Below are 20,527 nucleotides of genomic sequence, written 5' to 3' on the forward strand. Positions count from 1 at the left end.
CTGATTTCGCTTTCTCTCTTCTGGATCTACACCTAGCTAAGGATCATGGTTTTTATTCATTTTTAACCTAATCTTCAGAACACCTCCATAAAACAGCTACTATTATTAATTTAATTTTAGAGATGGAGAACCAGGTTTAACAGATTGACTCGCCAAGGTCACATTGCTAAGACACGGCTTTGTCACGGCTAGAACTCAAGTTGTGTTGCCAATTAACTACAAAATACTACTAAGTAGACAAAAAAAGGTAAAATAATTATTTCTATTAAGTAAATAGTGTAAAACAGAGTTACTTTAATGAATTAAAAAATGGATAGTGTTAAATGATTTAAAATCAATAGTGTAAAAAGTGTCCCTTAAGAAATATATCTTTAGAGGCAGTAAAAAAATTCTCCTCACATAGAAACAAAATATCAATACTAAACTTGCCAATTCTGGCTCACAAAACCATCTCCAACCTATCCTGCAGGCCTAGCACTTTTTCTTGGCATCTCTTTTGGCAATGAACCGTTATTCGCTGCACGATGTTGCGCTTTAATATCTCAGGAATGTGCATCTTACCTCTGAAGTTGCATTCTGGGCTCAAAAGTCTATAGTAATATAATACCTGTCTGTACATCCTGTGACAGCATAAATCATCACACTGAAGGTGCTCAATAAAATATTTCTCTCCTGTCACCTCATACGTATTCTCACAAAGGTTAAGGCAAGAGCCGCGCCTCCAGTAAAAGGAGCTCTAAACAGCCTGGGACTTTGAGCGGTTCTCTTACTAGCAAAGCAGAAGTCCAAGGCTCCCATCCCCGGACCTTAGGCCATCAGCCTCTCCTTCCGCAAACGCTCCACAAGCTAACTTTTGGACTGGTGCGGAAAGAGCAAGGGAAGCCCCCGCGCAGGGCGGCAGGGGACGCATGCGCGGAGCGGCTGGGCGTTGGCAGGCATTCCTCAGCCTGCGCGGGAAACCAAAAATTGCACTGGCCAGGAGCCTGTTTTCCCTCCTGTCCAGCCACGTTTAGGCTGGCCCCAGCCTACTTCCTCAGACTCAGCGCCAGAGCCTTAGGGCCACCCCCACCCCGGGGGCCAAACGCCTTCGGTCAGCGCGCAACTCCAGACCGGAAGTGGCCCCTGTGACCCAGCGCTCCGGGTTGGGGAAAGAGGTTCCTCTTACTTACGGCTTCCAAGATTGCCTCGAGATTCTTGAAAACTCCGGTAGGGAAGCGGGCTCGTTCCGGGGCTGTGAAGAGACGGCGCGCTTTTCTTCTCTTTCCCTCACTAATCTGCCAAAGCCTAGCGGGAAAGCCAACGCCTCAGGGCAGCCTGCATTTTCCTAAGATGAGGGAGGTCCCGAAAACCGCCTTCCAGGGTCGGAGGCGGCCGGACCGGCCCCGCCTGGAGCCCGTGCGACGTCACGCGGAACTTTCTGGGACGTCACGCCCTTCCTCTGCTCTCAGAGTGAGGCGGCTCCCCTCACGCCCACCGCGGAAGAGCGGGTTCGGCGGTGTGTCAAACCGCGTAGGACAGTGAAGGGATCGTGGAGCGCCACCTCTGAGCGGTCGGGAGTGGCGCCAAGAGCTGGCGACCTGCACAGCGTTTTGAGATGCCTGGGAGAAAGCTTAAGCCGTTATGTCTTCGGAAGTTTCAGTTCCTTGGTGTTACGGGAAAGTTATTGATGTGTCTGACTTAAGCACATTTCTGAGAAAGCATGTGAGTGGCTTGTACCAAAGAGAAAGTTAAAATTAACGTGTGAGGGAATGGACACGGATCAATCTAAGGTAGTTCTCTGCCTTGTAGCTATTACCTGCAGTTCAGTGATGTGTCTTGACAAGACTGGGCAGTGAGGCCATATGACAAAACGATGTATATTTTTCTTTGGTTAAATGGAAAGTTTCTGGAAAACCTGAAATGAAAGGGAATCAGAAGTGACCAGCATTATTTGTTGGAACAACACGCTGTTGGTAACCTTTTAAAAATTTTTTAAAAATAAATTTAATAAGAATTTATACGTAGCAACTCAATTTTTTATTCTGTATTTTCCTGTATTACCCTAATAGGTCATGTCCTTAGACTACAACTATTGATCAATCAACATATGTAAACCAGGAACACAGTCATCTTGTAAATATCGATTCCAGATTGCAAGTACATTTCTGATGGTTCTAGCTTATTTTGTTTCTTCTTGCACTTGAATCAACAGAAAGCAATACTTTTGAAAAGGTCGATAGCTTGTAATTTTGTTGAAGAGAGGATAGCCACCTTCTAAACTGAAACACTTTCATTTTAGATTTATAAACACCAATTAGAATTAGCAACTCGTACACATTAAACTTACACAATGCTATATGTCAATTATATCTCAAAAAGCTGTGTGTGGGGGGGGGAGTGGTAGAATTAGCAATTTAGTGAATTTCATCTCTACCTCATGAATTTCCTTCCAGTCATCTTTGTATACTCATTGCTTTTAGTACTTGTTGACTTACAAACTATATCAAGTATATTTTATGCAAAACATCCTAAAAGATGACAGAACAGCACACTTTTTTAGGACAGCTCAGGTTCTTGTTGCAAAATATTGAATAATTAAGTCATTCCTGTTAAATGGCTAACTGGATAAGAATACTATATTTCCTTTTTATTTTTAGATATATATTGTTGAATCATTGATTCTTGAGTTTGAGAAAATTTGTGTAGGATATTATTATCTAAAGACTCATTGTCTGCAATTTCCCTTTTATGATAAATTTCACCGTCATTAATATCTAGAGTTTTTCACTTTGATAAATTTCATTGTCATCATTAATATCTACAGAGTACTGTATTTTTGCATTTATCTTCTGATTTTTCTAATACTTTTGAAGTGTTTTCCTCTATTAATTTTTTTCTTTGCCATTATGAGAAGAAAATGAAATTTCTGAATTCTCATTAGTGATTAAACGAAAGCTTTAATAAAACTACAGAGATAATGTAGCCAGATTTTTTTATACCTTCTTAAAAGATGATGCAGTACTTTGGGCAATACAATAAGATAACAGAAGGATGATGTAATAATGATGGTTTACTATTGAATCAACACTTTAGGGGATTCAGAATTTTTCTGTTTTATTATTTTTTGTCTTTCCCTCATGTAGCATAGATGGGAATAACTGTTGGGTAATGTTGAAATAATTTCTGGGATGATGATATAGCAAAATGCTTAAAGCTAGAGGAAATTAAGATCACTAAGCTTTCATAAGTTATGAAAGGGTCCAATGGCCTCACATGATAATTGCATAATAGAATGAGTTTTAGTACACGTTTTTTTAAGTGCATGTATTTTTTGTTCTTTGGGGAAAAAAGTCCAAGAAAGAATAAGTCATGAAATATTTACCTTTATAAATAATTAGAACCTCTTAGAAAAGCAACTCAAAATCTAAAATTGGATCCAATGGATTCTGATGGTACAAGAGTTAATCTATAAATTGATTCTTTGATATTTCAAATTGATATTTGATATATCAATCCACTTGATAATCTCATCATAGCAATCAATGACCTCCATGGTGTTGAAATCAAGGGATATTTTGATATTTTCCTGTCTTTGCGATTACAATTGACTACTTCCTCCTTTTTGAACCCTCATTCTTTGGTACTGTAGGCATCTAGTTTTAACAACTTACTAGCTACTCCCTCAGTCCCCTCTGGAGGTTCTTCTTCTCTCCAGCCTTTAAAATATGAATTTCCTCAGGGTTTTTCTTTTCTCTCCCCTACTCTTCTCATCCATACCCTTCTACTCCCTCAATAACCCATCTATGCCTGTGATGTTAAATGCCATGTATATGTTAATGACACAGCCTTTCACCTCTGATCCTGACCTCTCTTCTAGATTTTTATAACTAGCTATCTATTTGATATGTCCAATGGATATCTTACAGTCACTCCATATTGAATTCATGATCTTTGCTTGTTCCAAATCCTGCTCCCCTTGTTATTTTCTCCATCTTAGTAAATAACACCTTCCTCTAACAGTGGTCCCTAACTTTTTGGCACCAGGGACCGGTGCTCCTATGAGAATCTAATGTCTAATGATCTGAGGTGGAGCTGAGGCGGTGATGCTAGCACTGGGGAGGGGCTGCAAATACAGATGAAGCTTCACTCACTCACCTGCCACTCACCTCCTGCTGTGTGGCCCGATTCCTAACAGGCCACGGGACCAGTACCAGTCTTTGGCTTGGGGGTTGGGGACCTCTGTTCCAACATATTTGTTTTAAACAGACCCTTTTTTATTCCTCTCATCATCCAAAATATTTCTCACATCCTTTTTTCTCCCTATCCATTGCCATCACCATAGTCCAAGCCACCATTATTCCCTGCCTGGACTTCTTCAGTAGTCGTAATTGGTTACTTTCTTGCCCAGTCTCCAATCTATTCTATTGTGCAGTCACATTCGGAATCATTTTAAAGTGTAAATTGTTTCATATCACTTTTTTGAATAAAACTTCTTAGTAGCTTCCCATTGCACTTATTAAAATCCAAAATTATTAGTATGGCCTACAAAGTTCTATGATTAGATTCCTCCCTCCCTCCTTCTCTAAACTCATCTCATAACACTCTCCCACTTACTTGCTATCCTCCAGCCACACTGGTGTGCTTTCAGTTCTTCTACCAGGACTTCAATGCCAGGAATACCTCCACCCCACAACTTTTTGTCTGATTGATTCCTACTTATCTTTCAGTTTTCTATTTAATGTACACATTGACTGCCTGACTCTTACAATCTCTATTCTTAATTAAGGACCCAACCTCCCTCGAGGCAGTGTTTCTATTATAGCAGCCTTTTCTATTCCTTTAAAGCTCTTAAAATTTATAATTAACCAATAAATAGATATAACATCTTTGTCTCCTACTAGACATATATATCCCTTCAGGTCAGGGACTATGTCTGTCTTGTTGACTAATATGCCTGGCACATGGTACCTTCTTAAATGTATTTGTTGAATGAATGAGTCAATGAATGAATGAAGTTCACAGTCCATACTGCATGTAAATTCTAGACCCTCGTAAAATAATTCTCTGTAGTAATTGCCAGATAAAGAAGACTTCTTGAACTTTTTCCACTCCCAAAGTAGGAGGAAGAAGAAGTCAGTGATAGTCAGCCATAAGTCCCTATTCGTACATGGAGCTCAGACTTTTGTTACTATTTCCTGGCTTAATTTTGAAACCCTTTTGCCTGATCATCACCTAATTAGTTCTGAAGAGAATCCTTCCCTAGCTATGAATTTTGTCTTTCTGAATCACCTAACATTTAATAGGACTCTATGCTTTCTCTCTCATCAACCCCTTATGGCATTGGGACTTCAGCCACACCAGGCCCAGTGCTGCCACCTTGAGGGCTGGGATTTTACTGTCTCAGCATACCTAAAACCCTTTGGAGTCCCCTGGTTAGGATGCTTGTTTAAAACTTGTGTGGCGAAATGGTTAAAATGGTAAACTTTATATTACGTACATTTAACCACAATAAGAAAAATTATGTGGTAGCAGTAAAAATTCTAGAATTTTTATAACTGTAGAATTTTAGAACTATGTAGATTTTAAAATCATTTAACTTAAGCCATTTTACAACTGAAACTCTTTGTTAATTCTACAATCTGCTTAACTCCTACAGCTGAAGGTTGTGAAAGGAAAATCACATAACAGGTTAGTGTGATATCACTAAAATTACATGGTTTCAAACCTCATGTAGAGTATCAATTAATCACTAAAATAACCTTTATCCAGCAGCTTCTGTTTCTTTGCTGTCTTCCAAATCTTCACTATTTTCCTCAAGCTTTTGTGCAGTATTCTCGCTCTCAGCAGACACCTTAGCCTCCTGTTGATAGAAGACAATTGGGCTCAACAGGTATGATCTTCCTGAACTTCCCTTTTTCTTTCTCAACCCCGTGATTTAGGCAATATTATTTTGCAGGTAAAAGTGCATCCTGAATCTCATTGCTTCTCACCGCCTTTTTTGCACCCACCCTGAGCCAAGCCATCATCATCAAACATCTTCTGCAGCAATAGGTCTTCTGCAGCAATAGCCTCCTTTAAAAAAAAATCAACTATCTTTCTACTTTCACAGTTTTTCCCTTGCAGTGTGTATTCTTCAACATCAGTCAGAGCAAGTGCTTTAAAACCTAAGTCAGTACATGCTGCTCCCCTGCTCAAAACATTCCAGTATCTTCCCATCACCTTAGAATAAAACGAAACCCCTTTTCATGGAGTAAGGACAAATCAACCGCTATATTCTATTGATGTTACCACCTAAATATAGTTTTGAATTAGTGCTTTCCTTTCCATCCTTGATCTTGTTGCTCTTGGACTACAGCCTTCCTGCTTCAAGCCTTTTTCACCACACAGCTGCTAGAGATTTAAATTATTATTTCTGATCCTGTCACTCCCTTGCTTAAAACCCTTCAGTGGCTCTCCATTGCCTAAAAGTTAAAGTTCAATACTTTCAAAATGTTACAGAATGGATGTGGTTCCATCGTGTAGTGGTTAGCACGTCTGCTTTACACACAGAAGGTCCTGGGTTTGCACCCCAGTGGAACCACGGTCTATGGTCATGTCACCCTGAACAAGCTCCTCTGAACAAGCCGGTTGGCTGGTCTCAGAAGCTAAGCAGGGTCTGGCCTGGTTAGTACTTGGTTGGGAAACCACCTAGGAAGACCAGGTACTGTAGGCATTAAAAAAAAAAAAAAAAAGCCACAGAACCCCTTTCTAGCATTGCACACTTTCTACCCCCACCTCACTCTTTCCCTTCATCAATAGGAAACTGCTTTTATTTCTCCCTCATCCCCTTGCTATTTCTTTGTTGCAGCTCATTCTCTTGGGATTACCTCCACCCAGATCCTTCGTATATTTACCTTTCTACTTATCCTTTAAGACTCAGTTTAAATGGTGCTGCTTTTGGGAAGCTAACCTAACATCTTTCTTCATCCCTCCGTCCTACCAGAAATAGCCCTCTTCATTCTCCCATACCTCTGCATGTATATCTTTATCACTGCATTTAATGCCATTATATTGTAATTATTTTGTATCTTTTATCTTTCTAGATTAGGCTGTGGGGAGTTCCTTGACAAATAAAAGAAAGACTGTGCTTTCTTTATTTTTCTCAGTATTCCTATTTCTTACCAGAGTTTTAGCACAGCACAGTCCAATAGACCTCCATATGTAATTTAAAAATTTCTAGTATTCACATTTAAAAAGTAAAAAGTAAAAATTTCTAGTTTCTACATTTAAAAAGTAAAAAGAAACAAATGAAATTAACTTAATACATTTTAATCAAATTTACCTAAAATATTATTTCAACATGTAATCAGTATAAAAATTTATTAATTAGACTTTCTATATTCTTTTTATTCTTACTAAGTCTTCAAAATCCAATGTATATATTATCTTTACAGTACATCTCAATTTGGATTAGCCACATTTAAAGTGCTAAAAGTCATATGTAGCTACTGGCTACTGTATTAGATAGCACAGGCCTAACATATTTAATGAACAAATGAATGTCGAATTAATTTATGTAACTTACCTGAAGAACCAGGATGGAGCTGGGACTGGGACAAGAATATCTGATTCCTAGTCTAAGGCTATTTCTGCTAAGCATTTGGCATCTCTCTCCCACTCCCAAAATCATTCCATTCCCCCAGCATTGAGGGCCTGTATCTTCAAGCAAAAATTTAAAAGTAAATGGTTAAACCCATTATGAATACTTGTGTAATACTGTTCACCACGTCTAATATGAACACACAATACTAAAAAACTGAGATGAGCATTATACCTACAGTCAGAATTATTTTAAGAATAAGACAAAAGACTGTTTGAGAGATAAGACTTTAAAACAAAAGAAAATTATGTTAACTGTCAACATTTGCATCAACTTGAACACTTAATTTTTAAAAAGTTGTTTACAGTAATTTTTAAGTGTCATTTGGGGGTAGGCATAGACATCAATTAGTGATCTTGCCCCAAGTGCCAAAATGTTTTGTCTCTGATTTGATTTATGGTGCCAAAATCCAGTAAGGTTGAGCAGTTTTATAATTGTTTTAAAAGATATATTTAACATTCATGAAGGGCGTCAGTATCACAGTTTTTATTTTGACAGTCTCAGGAGGTTGTTAAAGTGACTATAATACACATTAAAGATTATACATAGCTTTCCAATTAGAAAAATCAGACTCAAGTAGTCTGGCTAACTTCCAACTTAGATAAAGAAGCTTTATATACTTTGATTTTCACTACGGATACATATATCTTCTTCATTTCCTTTTATAAACTATTTAAAGTAGTTTTGTATTTGTGTTTTTAAATATCATTCACTTAGCTACTTCATTTCACATCAGTAATGGGCAAAATTTTACTAGATATGTACTTTGCTGAATTTAGGAATTATCTTTTTATATTTGGTGAAGACACCTATACAGTATGCTGTATAGTTGTCTAGTTGCCTAAATTTAAATGATGATGGGCTGATCAAGAATGTCAAGGTCTGTTATTGCAAAATGATGTGTTATCAATGGAAAGGGGCATCTTTTTCTTTTAGGTCATCCATTTGTAACACAGTGGCAGCTTGGACAATATTTTGTACCTATGCATATAGGTTTACGAAACCCAGGAATTTTGTTAGTTAGCTCTGGCATTTATAAGATTGGCATTAACACGTAACACTGCCAGTTAACACTGGCACTTACAAGAAATTCAGAGCTTAACTGCTGCAGTGATGATTAAAAAAAAAAATTAAGAACAATCACTAAGACTGTAAGAGTAGAAAAGAGGATTTTATTTTGGGAATCTTGAAAAATGAATCTTTACCTTTTATCTAGTGAATGTAGTACTATACTGCATTGTTCTATGTACATATGTATAATGCTGCTGTGATGGTAGCTGTGGGAACAATTATTTGTTAACAGTAATGTAAATTCTAAATATTATGAAGGATTAACTGTAGGAACAAGTGTAAATGATAAACTGATAAATTTATTCTCAGCTGGCAAGTAGTTGTGATCTTTAAAGTAGTCATGCTTCACAAATTACAGATATGTCTTCAGAAATACTCGCTGGCTTTTGTTCCCCAATTTTTCTCTATTTTAACAATGCTTGAGAAAAATAGACTTTGTTTAAACATTGGATTTGGGCTTTTCCCAATCTACATATTAGTCTAAGGTTAAAGAAGCTTTGATAGTTACCTTTCTAAAAATGTTTTATATAAAAATTCTTAGAGGAGACCTTTAGTTTCAGCCAATACTTTTTCAATTTTACTTAAGTATTAACCAGAAGCATTAGAAATGTACAGCGAAATTAAATTATGTTTTAATTCACTTTACACCCTTGGTGACAATCCATTTTCGTGGACTGCTTTTTTTTTACTACGGTTTTTGCAAACTATGTTTTTGTAGATATTAAGATTGAAATAGATGACTTCCTCTTCCCAAATGTAGTATACTTCTTATATAAAGTGATCATATGCCCTGGCTTACCAGCAACAGTTCTGATTAATGTCTGTTGTTCTGGCTAATTATTAAAGGGCTCCCATTTACTCTAAAAAGTGTCCTGGTTTTGGTGATAAGTCATGTGGTCAGAAACTTTAAGGAACTTGAAATATAAACTAATAAAAAGGGGAAGATTTAAATGAACTTTTTTAGTCAGGAGTATCTCCTTCTCAAATATGTACAGACCTACCTAAACTCTTTTTAAAGAATATTATGGTATAGATAATATAAGTCATAATATTACTTGACTTATTGATGGTACTTTGAAATTTCTATGAGTTGAGAAGTCGTTTGTTTAATACTGATAGGAAATGGATTCAAGAACAATTAATGATGGTAAAAATACAAAGTGCTTTTTCTACAAATCTCTTTTGAATCTAAAAATAACTGTCATAAAAGTAGAACAGGAACAGTTTTCATCTTTTCATAGAAGTTGAGAAATTAGGTTGTTTGACTAGTATTAAATGTACAAACTAATAGATAACTTGATTCAACACTTCAAACCTTGTCTTCTGGCTGTAAATCCTATATCTATGCTCTTTGCAGTACACTATGCTATTTTGGAGTAGTAGAATTTATATAAAACTTATCCTGTGTTTTTCTATTTTTTAATTTAGAAAACGTTTTTGAGAAAATAATCAAATACAGTTTCTGAATTTCAATAAAAAATTCTTCTTACCTACAGGCTATTTGCAGTTCCAGTACATTTTTCTATTTACTTCAGAAAGCTTTACATTTTACAAGGTTACTAAAAGGAATTTAAAATTTGATAGCAATTTAATTAAGTCATAAATGAGAAAAGGAAAATAAACTGGGCTCTCTCAGGGTTGGTGTGAAGCACCTATTAAATGGACCAATCTCAGTTCATTTTAAAGTTTTTTTTTGCATTAATAATTATATTTCTTATTAATTATGGCACACATACTCTTTTACTTCCCTTACAATAGGTGTGGACATTTGAAAGATGACTATAAATTGACTTCTAATGGAATCAGCAAACATGTTTATACTAGCTTTCCCGGACCCAAGTTTTGGATTCTTCCATATAGTAAATTTAAAACTAAATAGATTAAAGGGACTTGAATTATGTTTCAGTCTCAGAAAGGACCAGAGCAGGAAGTGCTCCAAAAAATTGTGATTGTGTTCCATAGTCAACAGTGGCATATAGCCATATTCTCAGTGTATGGTACCAGGCAAGTTCTGAGCTGGGAGATAGGACCAGATAAGCTCTGGCTCTATCTCTGATTATCTGCATGTTTCCTAGATAAGTTTTATTTCCCCAACTGAAAGATGAGAATACTCATACTTACTGTATCCAAAAGGGTTGTTAAAGAATGAAATAATATGTGAAATTTCTTAAAGAGGACTTCATAGAAGTTTGAAGCAGCTTGCCTATTGGGAGCAAAGACATGTGCAAAGAAAGGTTCTCCTGTGGGGTATCGTTGTGAGTCTGAAACTGTGAGTATATAGAAATGTATTTGTATAGGTTTATATTGGAAAATCAGTAGCAGTTCCACTTAATTTATTAAATGAATTCTAATTTTTAATTGTAATCTTTCGAGCAAGTAATTTAACTTCTCTGTGCCTTAGTTGTTTACTAATGATATGAAGATAATCATATATAATTTGAGTATTTCACAGGATTGTTGATAGGATTGACTGGTCAAATATATGTATCCAAACAGTGTAAGAAACTCATTAATAGTAGATAGATTTAAGGGCTACGGCTAATTAGACAGATCTCTGCAATTGCTAGTTATATAATTATAGTGAAATGGTTGAATTGCTATGTAAATTGTGAGAGATTTATAATTATAGAAAGGGTTAAATTATAATTTGTTAAGCATTTCTACATATCTTATTTGATTCACATAATTAAGTTTAAATAACTCAGGTAGTATTATTATTTATTGTTATTTCCATTTTATTCCAACTGCAAAATTGTCTAGAAAGGAAAAACTAATTTATTTGTTTATTTTAGAAATTTGTGGTTGTAAGAAATCATTTATTTAACAGAGATTTATGGTCTTCTTAGCTTCAAGTCTAAGAAAAGGGGTATTGGTATCAAGTTGATTGTTATCTGAGCTAATTTAGTGAAGACATGAATATATTTGATTCTTCCTTTTTAAAATAATATCTGTTATTATTGGGCTTTGTTCAGCAGTATGTATCCCCACTATTTCTTATTTCTATGCCTCTTCAGTCCAATTTCCTTATTTAATCCTTATCAGTTTACTAGCTAATTTAACCATCTTCTAAGAAAGAGTTATTTTTTTAAACAGATAATTATTTTATTTTAACAAATGAAGAGAATTTTAGTCAAATATTTTATTTGTACCTAATTCCTTCCTTATTTTCTCTAAATTATTTCTATCATTATGCAACAAATGATATTTACTTAATTAAAGCACATAACTGGCTGTTTAGTTTCTATTTTTAACCTATTTGACTAGAACCTTTGCCTAATGTATTCTTCAGAGTCATGCCCTAGGATCACATTATAGGCTGTAATGAATTAGTTCTTTTAACCAGACCCCCTCTGACACAGTCCAAGACAAACTCGTACTATTCAAAATTCTGTGTTTCACTATAATAAGAAGTGTTACTTGAGGGTCCGATGTAGTCAATCTGTTTTTACTATAATTTTACCAATGTAAACTTAAGCAGTCTTTGGATCAATCCTGGACATAAAAGTATTTTCAGAGTACACACTAGTCATTCATTTTGCTGCTGTTTGGCCCTTTAAAAACTGGCAACCAAATTCGGGAAATGAAATGTAGTTTATTAGAAAATACCTTTCTCACAGAAGATCAAGTTTCCGTGCATCTCAGGTTCTGTGGGAATGGATCAAATATGTGAGACAAAAATAGGCTAAAGTTCTTCACTTTCCATTTGAAACTGCTGTACTCATTTCTCAGAAAATTGATTTTAGTTGCATAGTGTATTAAAATTATATTAGTAAACTAAGGAAAAAGCACTTTGACCATATTTGTCCTACAATAGTGATGTACTGGACCTTTGGGGCTCTGCTTACTCCAGCCATTGCAATGGCAACCAGTTTCATGCAGGTGAAAGCTGACAGCCCCTCATATAACTTTCTATCCTGGGGGATTCCTGAAGGCTTTGGAAATAGAAGTACCACCTGAAAGTGAGGAAATTAACAACTCAAGAGGCAACCTTTAACTGATAGAGGTCATATTTGGTGGATAAATGCTCCTCTTTCATGTTTTTGGCTTAGTGGTTCCTAAGAAAGTACTGGGATTGAGCCCCTTTTGCCCGTAGTAGGAGATGAACTCCAGAACACACTCTTGTATTGGCTTTCCCTCTCTTCTCGTTCCCTTCTCCTGATCCTCTACTTTCGTTCCCTGGAATGACTTCCCAAATATAGAACTTGCACATTATGTGGAGGACTTAGGCTCTACTTTCCAGGGGGAAACCAAACTAAAAGATAAAGGTTAAACATAAGATTTCCATTTCACTATTTTAAAGTTATTAATAGAAATTTTAACTTTTGGAAGTTTGCATGCATGGATGGGAACCAGATTAATTGTATGCAGTGCTTCAGAATGTTAAAACTGTTTAGAAAACAGGTTACAACTTTAAGAATGTTAAAACTGACCCAACGGTGTTTGAACATTACATTTGAGGCTATTTTTTCTGATAGTGGTAATGGTTGAATTGAAGGAACTCATACACTTTCACTCAGTCTCTTATAGGCAAGATAACCTTTTCTCGCTTTATTGGACATTAGCATAATCTAGAAAATATGTAAATATGCAGAGTCATAGGATCTACCCACCAGAGAGTCTAATGTGATATGTCTAGAATGGAGTTTAGCAATCGGCACTTTTAATAGGCATCCCTCCAGGTGAGTCAGATGGTCCAGAGACTACTTTGAGAAAGATTGCTACTTTATTATTGTAGTAATATAGCTGGATATAATCTATGACTATGAAGTAAATTAAAACTAACCGACTCCACAGGGACTGAATTAGTATCATGGTACCATTAATCGCACGTTCTAATAAATTGAGCTAACAAACCACAGACTAAGAAGTCAGGTTAAAAAGATAACCTAATTTTTATTTCCAAGTCACTGTGCTCTTCCTTTATAGAAATTTGATTTGATTTCTATATGGTATCAAGAAACTGCTGAGAATTAATACTAGATATGTTTAATGTATGCTTACTGGTGGAACTAGAAAAGGTCATTCATCTCAAATAGGTAAACTCACAAAGTAAAACTGGTACTGTCATATTGGGATGGACTGAACAACTTACTGAATGGCCCGTAGCCAGGTTTTGGTGTAGCCAAGTTCCAGGTCCAGTGTATAAGCTTCTGGCCTGTAGCCAGGTTCCAGTGGGTAGTTCTATATTATAGTTTTTAAAAAAGTATACTTGTTCCTGAGCAATATATATATTTTTTAAATTTTCTCAGACAATTGCTTGGAAAATGACTAGAGCAGAATTTAAAAGCTCACTAAATGCTATGTAGATAGTATTTACCATTCAGTTCTAATTATATTATTGAAAATTAATTACAATATTAATATTTCCAGAAAAGTGAATGATCCTACCATCTCAGACTGAATTTCATCTACTTTCAATTAGGAGACTCCTGCCCTCCAAATTTTGACCTGTAGATGTTAAATATAAATTTTTTTATAGAAGACTTTATCACAGAATTCTCTAATTTGCTCTAAAAATGTTGAACTGCAAACCACATAAAGTTATTGATCTTGCATTTCTCAGTGTTCAAGATTCATTCAGACATTTATTACTTTTAAAATGTTTTCATGTTGGCAGGAAGTTTTTCTCACTCCTAATCTAATCATTGTAGAAACTGCAAAGAACTTTCAAGGGACTAGACTTAAGATAGAACTTTGAAACTAAAAATTTGCCCGTAAGTTATATTTTTACTTTTGTCAGTAATAATAGCTTCTAAGATAATAGTTTTATGATTACTTTTAAAGCTGTATGTCTTTAACATGATGAACTATAACATTCTCTATTTTCCAGTTCATTTTCGATGCATAGCAAGTTTGGTTGTTAGTCCTGAATTTTCTAAATTAGGTACAGCTGGTCCCCGACTTGCACTGGTTTGACTCGATTTTTCGGCTTTACGATGGTGCGAAAGTAATATGCATTTAGTAGAAAGTAATATGCATGTATTTTGCAATTTGAATTTTGAACTTTTCTTGGGATAGCGATATGCAGTACTCTACCGCCTCCTTATCAGGGCAGCAGCAGCGAGCCCTAGCTTCCAGTCAGCCATGTGATCATGAGGGCAAGCAACTGATACTCTACAGTGTGGTAGTGAATGCATTTTCGACTTTTGATATTTTCAACTTTTGATGGGGATATAACCCCATCATAAGTTGAGAAGCATCTGTACTTATATAGAAACATTTAAAAATGTATTTTAAAATTTATGTTACTCCTTGCCTTCAATCGTTTATAGTAATATCAACTTTGAATGTGTGAAAATAAATGCAAATTAAATACTAATTTTATGAATAGTCACATAAGATTAAATTGTTTATGTGTCTAATAAAATAATTTAAATAAGAATGTTTAATTAGTGGGATTAATTGGTAAGTGGTTCTTTTGTCTGTAGGTATACCCTCTACATACAAATGTTACAATTTAAGAGAGAAACAAAATTCATTTACCGTGGCTATAAATTCAAATTATATCATAAGTACAAAGCTTACTTGTATAGCAATTAGTCATATTTCAGAAAATTAAAGTTGATTGCAATAGCTCAATAAAATCAACTTGTGTTATAAGTGGACCTTTTTGTCGATTTTTAATATCAAGTTATAACCTATTTTCTGCTCTTTGCTTTTAGAATGTTTTTTCACACTATTCTGAACTCCTGATCAATGACATACATTTCATAAATATCTTGCATGTAACCTTTGCTCATTGGCTCCATCTCCTAATCAATTAATGAGTCTGAGGCTAATTTAATATTATTTTTAGAAAATGTTAAATCTTATTCTGTCTTACTATACCTAAAACTTTTTGGACTCATTCTCTCTATCATTTACTATCAAGGAAATAAATATAATTTAATATTAACCTACAATAAATTTAATTTGGAGAAGAACCTTCTGGAGGAATAAACATATTCTAGAGCCCTGAAGAAATAATTCAATTGATAGTAGAAAGAGCATGATCCTTAGAGCATATAGAAATCCTTGGACAACTACTTTGATGTCATATAAGATAATAGATATTCTCTTACTCAAGCTATTTGTTGAAATTTATTATATATTCTATTAATGGAGTAGAGAGGATATTGACATTTGCTGCACCTACTATTTTCTAGAAACTGTACTAGATGTTTTACACACAATTATTGTAATCTGTTCAACAACTCTTAGAGAATGGTATTAATTTCTTTAACTTACAGATTAAGAAAAGAGAATTCAGAGGGTTCAATAATTCTCAAGGGTAAATTAGTTTGTAGCAGAGTCAATATTCAAACCCATCCCAGTTTGGCTCAAAAATCCATATATTTTGCAATATATTATTCATTCTCTTGCCTGTAAAGATAAGAAACAAATGGAAGAAACAAATATTTTCCAGAGTCTGGTGGGACTGAACTAAATTTACCAAATTTAGAAGCATCCCTCAGGTGAGATTTTCCCTGTGAAAAGATAAGGAGATTAGGAGAGTTAACATTTAATTCCAGGAATCAGAATTGAAATTTTTGAGACGTTGATTCTCAAGCTTTCTGTGATCCCATTTCCTTGAAATTTCTCAAGTTAAAAACACTTAAAGCATTTTTGAACACTTGTGTGCAAAGCACTGCATTAAGAGCTCACCCCTTAAACAACATGTTCTATCACCTCTAACATGGGCTTTGACTCCTACAATCCTGGTCTTCATAACCTTATTGAAATTTTCCTGTCAGGTTCTAACCAAATTTTAGATGTACCAACGTTTTTAGGCAAATCTTAAACTATATCCATGTAAGACTGAGTGAAACAATACAAAAATGCATACTTAAAAAATAAACAGTTGAGATAGTTTAAAACAATGTTAAGTCAGAAAATGACAGCAAAATCCACAAATATGAAGAAAAATATGAAGCAAATATGAAAGAATGTGAGATATTCATCAGTTTGTTACAAAATTTTATGATGGCATTAAGAGATTAGGGTTTGAAGTGGTAATCACCTTTGTTATCAATAGCAACTCCACAAATTCAGCCACTTATGACAAAAAAGTTTGGTGGCAATAATGATATAGATTAAAATGTAAAAGCAAATAAATTTCTTAGTTTAGCAAACACTGATTAATATAACTATAATATAATTTTGTCTTTTTATAAATCTTTTAGGAAATAAATTCGATTTCATGTAGCATTCAGAAGAGTCAGTGTAGGGTAGTGAAAAAAACTGTCAGGCTGGACTGATATTCAGGAAACTGAGATGTTCTGGTCCCAGATCTACCCTTAGATTGTATAGTAGTGATTTAGCTACATTTTTGGTCTTTTCATTCAACTCATACATTAGGAGTTGGATTTATTAGTTATCTGTATGAGTCTTTCTGGCTCAGAAATTTTATAATTCTAAGTACTTTTGGTAGCAAACACATGAAGATATTCAAGAAGGTTACTGTTGTTAAGAAAGCTAGCATTGTTGATAAAAACAGTCATTGTGTGAACCTGTGTGGCTAGGAATAAAGACAAAGGAATGCATTCCCAACTATATTTAAAGAATTAAAAGATTTTTATATGAGTAGAATACATTTTGACCTGAGCTCTAAGATAATGTAAGATAAAACATGTGAGTGCATACACACACACACACACAGAGACACACACACACACACACACACACACACACACACACACACAGACTCTAATTTGACTGATAAATCCACATATGCTTAATTTTAACCAAAACATCACAACGTATCGATATTTTAAAGGAATCAATTTAAGGAAAATACATAAAAGTCATATTTAAAAGACTTTCATATATCTGAAACTGAAAATTTTGTTAAATGAAAACTGTAGAATCCCTCTCCAAAATTTTAGGCCATAGATTATTTTTTCAATTTTTAGTTTTATTTATTTATTTTTTACCCATACATTTTTATGAAATATATATATATCTAGTTCCAAAATAGCTTTCTTCAAAACCATAAATGTAAAAATGCTCAATAAATAAATTGGAATACCGAATTATGTTTATTTTCAAACAATAAGCCCTGTATTTTAAACACAATATGATTCAAAAAATTTTAATTACTATATGTAATCTATTCACCAGAAACACTAAAGTATATTCTATTGATATATATTTATATCTTGCCCGAAACTAATTGAAAAGAGAAAATTTCAACCAACTAAAAACTGTTATCCATATTCCTCTCAAATTGTCAGAATACAGCTTATGCTGAATAAAATTAATTTTGCTTTGTTGAATCAGCACATTCCTTTTGCAACATTGCATGGCTTTTTAGACGTTTAGCTGAATTATCATAAGTTTTATGCAGAATTGCCTTGGAGTAGGACTGAAAAGCATCCAAAGGGTTTCACTGGAAAAAAATAAAATCTCATCTGGATATTTATTCTCACTTAAAAAATTCTTTATTAACATCTGAAAGAAACTATAGCCTTTAAGTTTGAACATAATGACAAAGTGAGGACTCTAGGGACAATGAAAAGTATGCATCAGCTTTCTCAATTCAAGGCAGTGTCATATTAAGATGGCCTACAGATAGCTCTTGACAGAATATTCAGTATAAATCTGTTAAAAAAGTTATTTTAATTTCCAGATAAATTCATATGCCAATTCTTATGTTAAATTAAATGCCTAGAAGATGCGTGCATTCAACACAATCTAATATTAAGGGAGTAGTTTGGTATGCCAAAATGAATCTAAAGGGACTGGGAACTTTCATTTTAAATGACACAAACTACTAACATAAATTAATTGGATCAATGAGAGACATGAAATAATTATTTTAAAGTATAATATAAAGGAAAAGAAGATCTACATTTTTTTAACCCAATAAGTTTTTCAGACGTAATAAGGCATGACAAAACCTGTCTTCATTCCTTTCTATTCAGCTCAGCAAGTGCTTTTGCGCTCCAATAGTTAATCAGTTACCAGATTCCACAATCTTTGTTTTTCACACTCCTCAACTCCTGCTGTGAATTGTTCCTCCAATGTTTTTAGAATTACCAAGGAGGCCACCAGTTTTTTACACCTTAAAAAAAGTAATTATTATTTCATCCACAATTAGATTTACTATATAAAATTGTTACCATATAGCAACAGCCTATAAAACATAATAGTATATTATCAAAGAAGTAAATGGGTTAAGATGAATCATTAATAGGTGAAATATATTTAATAAAATTATTCAACTCAACTTTTTAAATGACTATAGCCATGCCCAGCTTACAAAAAAAGTATAGCAAAATTGTATTATATACCAAGTAACCCTTAGCCAAACAAATTAATGAACATAAATGTAAGGGTTATAAAATTATATCTAACTACTTTTACATAAAAGGTATAATGCAGGTATTATTATGTTAAAAATAGAAATCTTCTTAAAACATTATTTAACCTTTCTAAAGTGCATAGAAAATTGAGAAATATTTTAAAAAGTATTAACTTACCCTTTAATTTATTTAGAAAACCTTTGCTCTTGGTCAAAAGCAGATATTTCACTGCTGACTTTCCCTGAAGCTATGAACTGAAACAGTAAAGTGGTGGAAGCCACCTCTCTGGACTACGCTAGAGTCTGCAGACACTACTACTATGTGGAAGAGTTCTGCTGCATCTAAGCTATATACAGTGTGCAGTGGATAACCTAATATGCCTTTCATTTAACTGGCTGGGCAGGTTTCTACCGTCTGTGGAACATGGAATCAAACCAGAATATGTTGGCATAACAGGCCAGTCAAACCGGTTCTTCTGTAGATCCAGAACCCGTCCAACCAGTCTGCATCAAAGGCTAGCCCAACAAGCTGCAGCGGCTCAGCTCTGCTAAACTTGTACTGGGTGAGTTATCCCCACCTGCCGTCAAACTCCCAACAAACTCCTTAGAATGTTGTAGCCTCCAGCAAAATAATTCAGAGTTCTAATTCAGAGGTGGAGATGTGTGTTAGGTATAGCAAGAGTCCATTGTTATAAACATCTCATTGTAGATACTTGAGTATCTATCATCCTCAGAGGTAGGCAATCCTTTTTTAAATGTACTCCAGGGCTCCCTGCAGAGTAAAGCCTCTAGAAAGAGATTATCTACGATGAAGAACAATCCATAATGCCTGACCTTTTCTACTAGTCTACTTGACTGTTCAGTCTAGCTTAGCATTAAGGGGGAGGTTGATATTTCCACAAGAGTAGTGGCCCTGAGAGCTAGAAGGAAGCATTTCTGGAGGGAGGAAAACAAAGTAGAGGCTGACTACACATTTGCCTGAGTGTGTCATCTTCCTTGTACTCAAATGATCCTTATACAATTGTAATCTAAAATTGGAAAAACTCCTATTTCTACATACTAGGACCGCTTGAAAAGTTTTACTTGGATATCAACAGTTGAACATAAATTATTGATATTTACTACGTGCCAGGGACTTTGCCAGGTACAGGGTTACAGTGGTGAAAAAGACAAGTTTAGTAAGAGATGGGAGGAATGTCCAAGTTCCAGTTAAACATGTTTAGTAATCTTTTGGGAAGAAGAAGTAAGCAACACAAGATCTCATTCTGACAGAAATTGGTTTCTCTTAAGGGAAATCGTGTGAGATTTAGTCTTGTTTTCTTATAACACTTGCATGTTTAGAAACAATGTTTTCTATATACCGATGCAATGATTCTCAAACTTTCCTTTTTACGTATCTTCTAAAATACTGATTGAGAACACAAATTACTGAGCCACACCTCCAGAGATTTTGATTCAATAGGTCTGGGATGTTACCCAAGTTCTTAGGTGATCATGCTGCAGTTGTTGCAGGGACCATAGGCCCAGACTCCTGCTTCTTGTCTATTTTTTTGTAC

The 20,527-nt window shown here is 34.7% G+C and overlaps 1 long non-coding RNA gene across 1 annotated transcript in view; it reads left to right on the plus strand.

Moving 5' to 3' along the window:
* The first annotated feature begins 7,481 nt into the window (after positions 1–7,481).
* The window catches only part of LOC120587609 (uncharacterized), a 254,268-nt gene continuing 241,222 nt past the window's right edge, over positions 7,482–20,527 (plus strand). The window contains exon 1 of the long non-coding RNA XR_005649038.1: positions 7,482–19,534. This is a non-coding gene — a long non-coding RNA (uncharacterized LOC120587609). The remainder of the gene's footprint in view (positions 19,535–20,527) is intronic.

This window comes from Pteropus medius, unplaced genomic scaffold (genome assembly GCF_902729225.1).
Source record: "Pteropus medius unplaced genomic scaffold, Ma_sr-lr_union100, whole genome shotgun sequence".
NCBI classification, from domain to species: Eukaryota; Metazoa; Chordata; class Mammalia; order Chiroptera; family Pteropodidae; genus Pteropus; species Pteropus medius.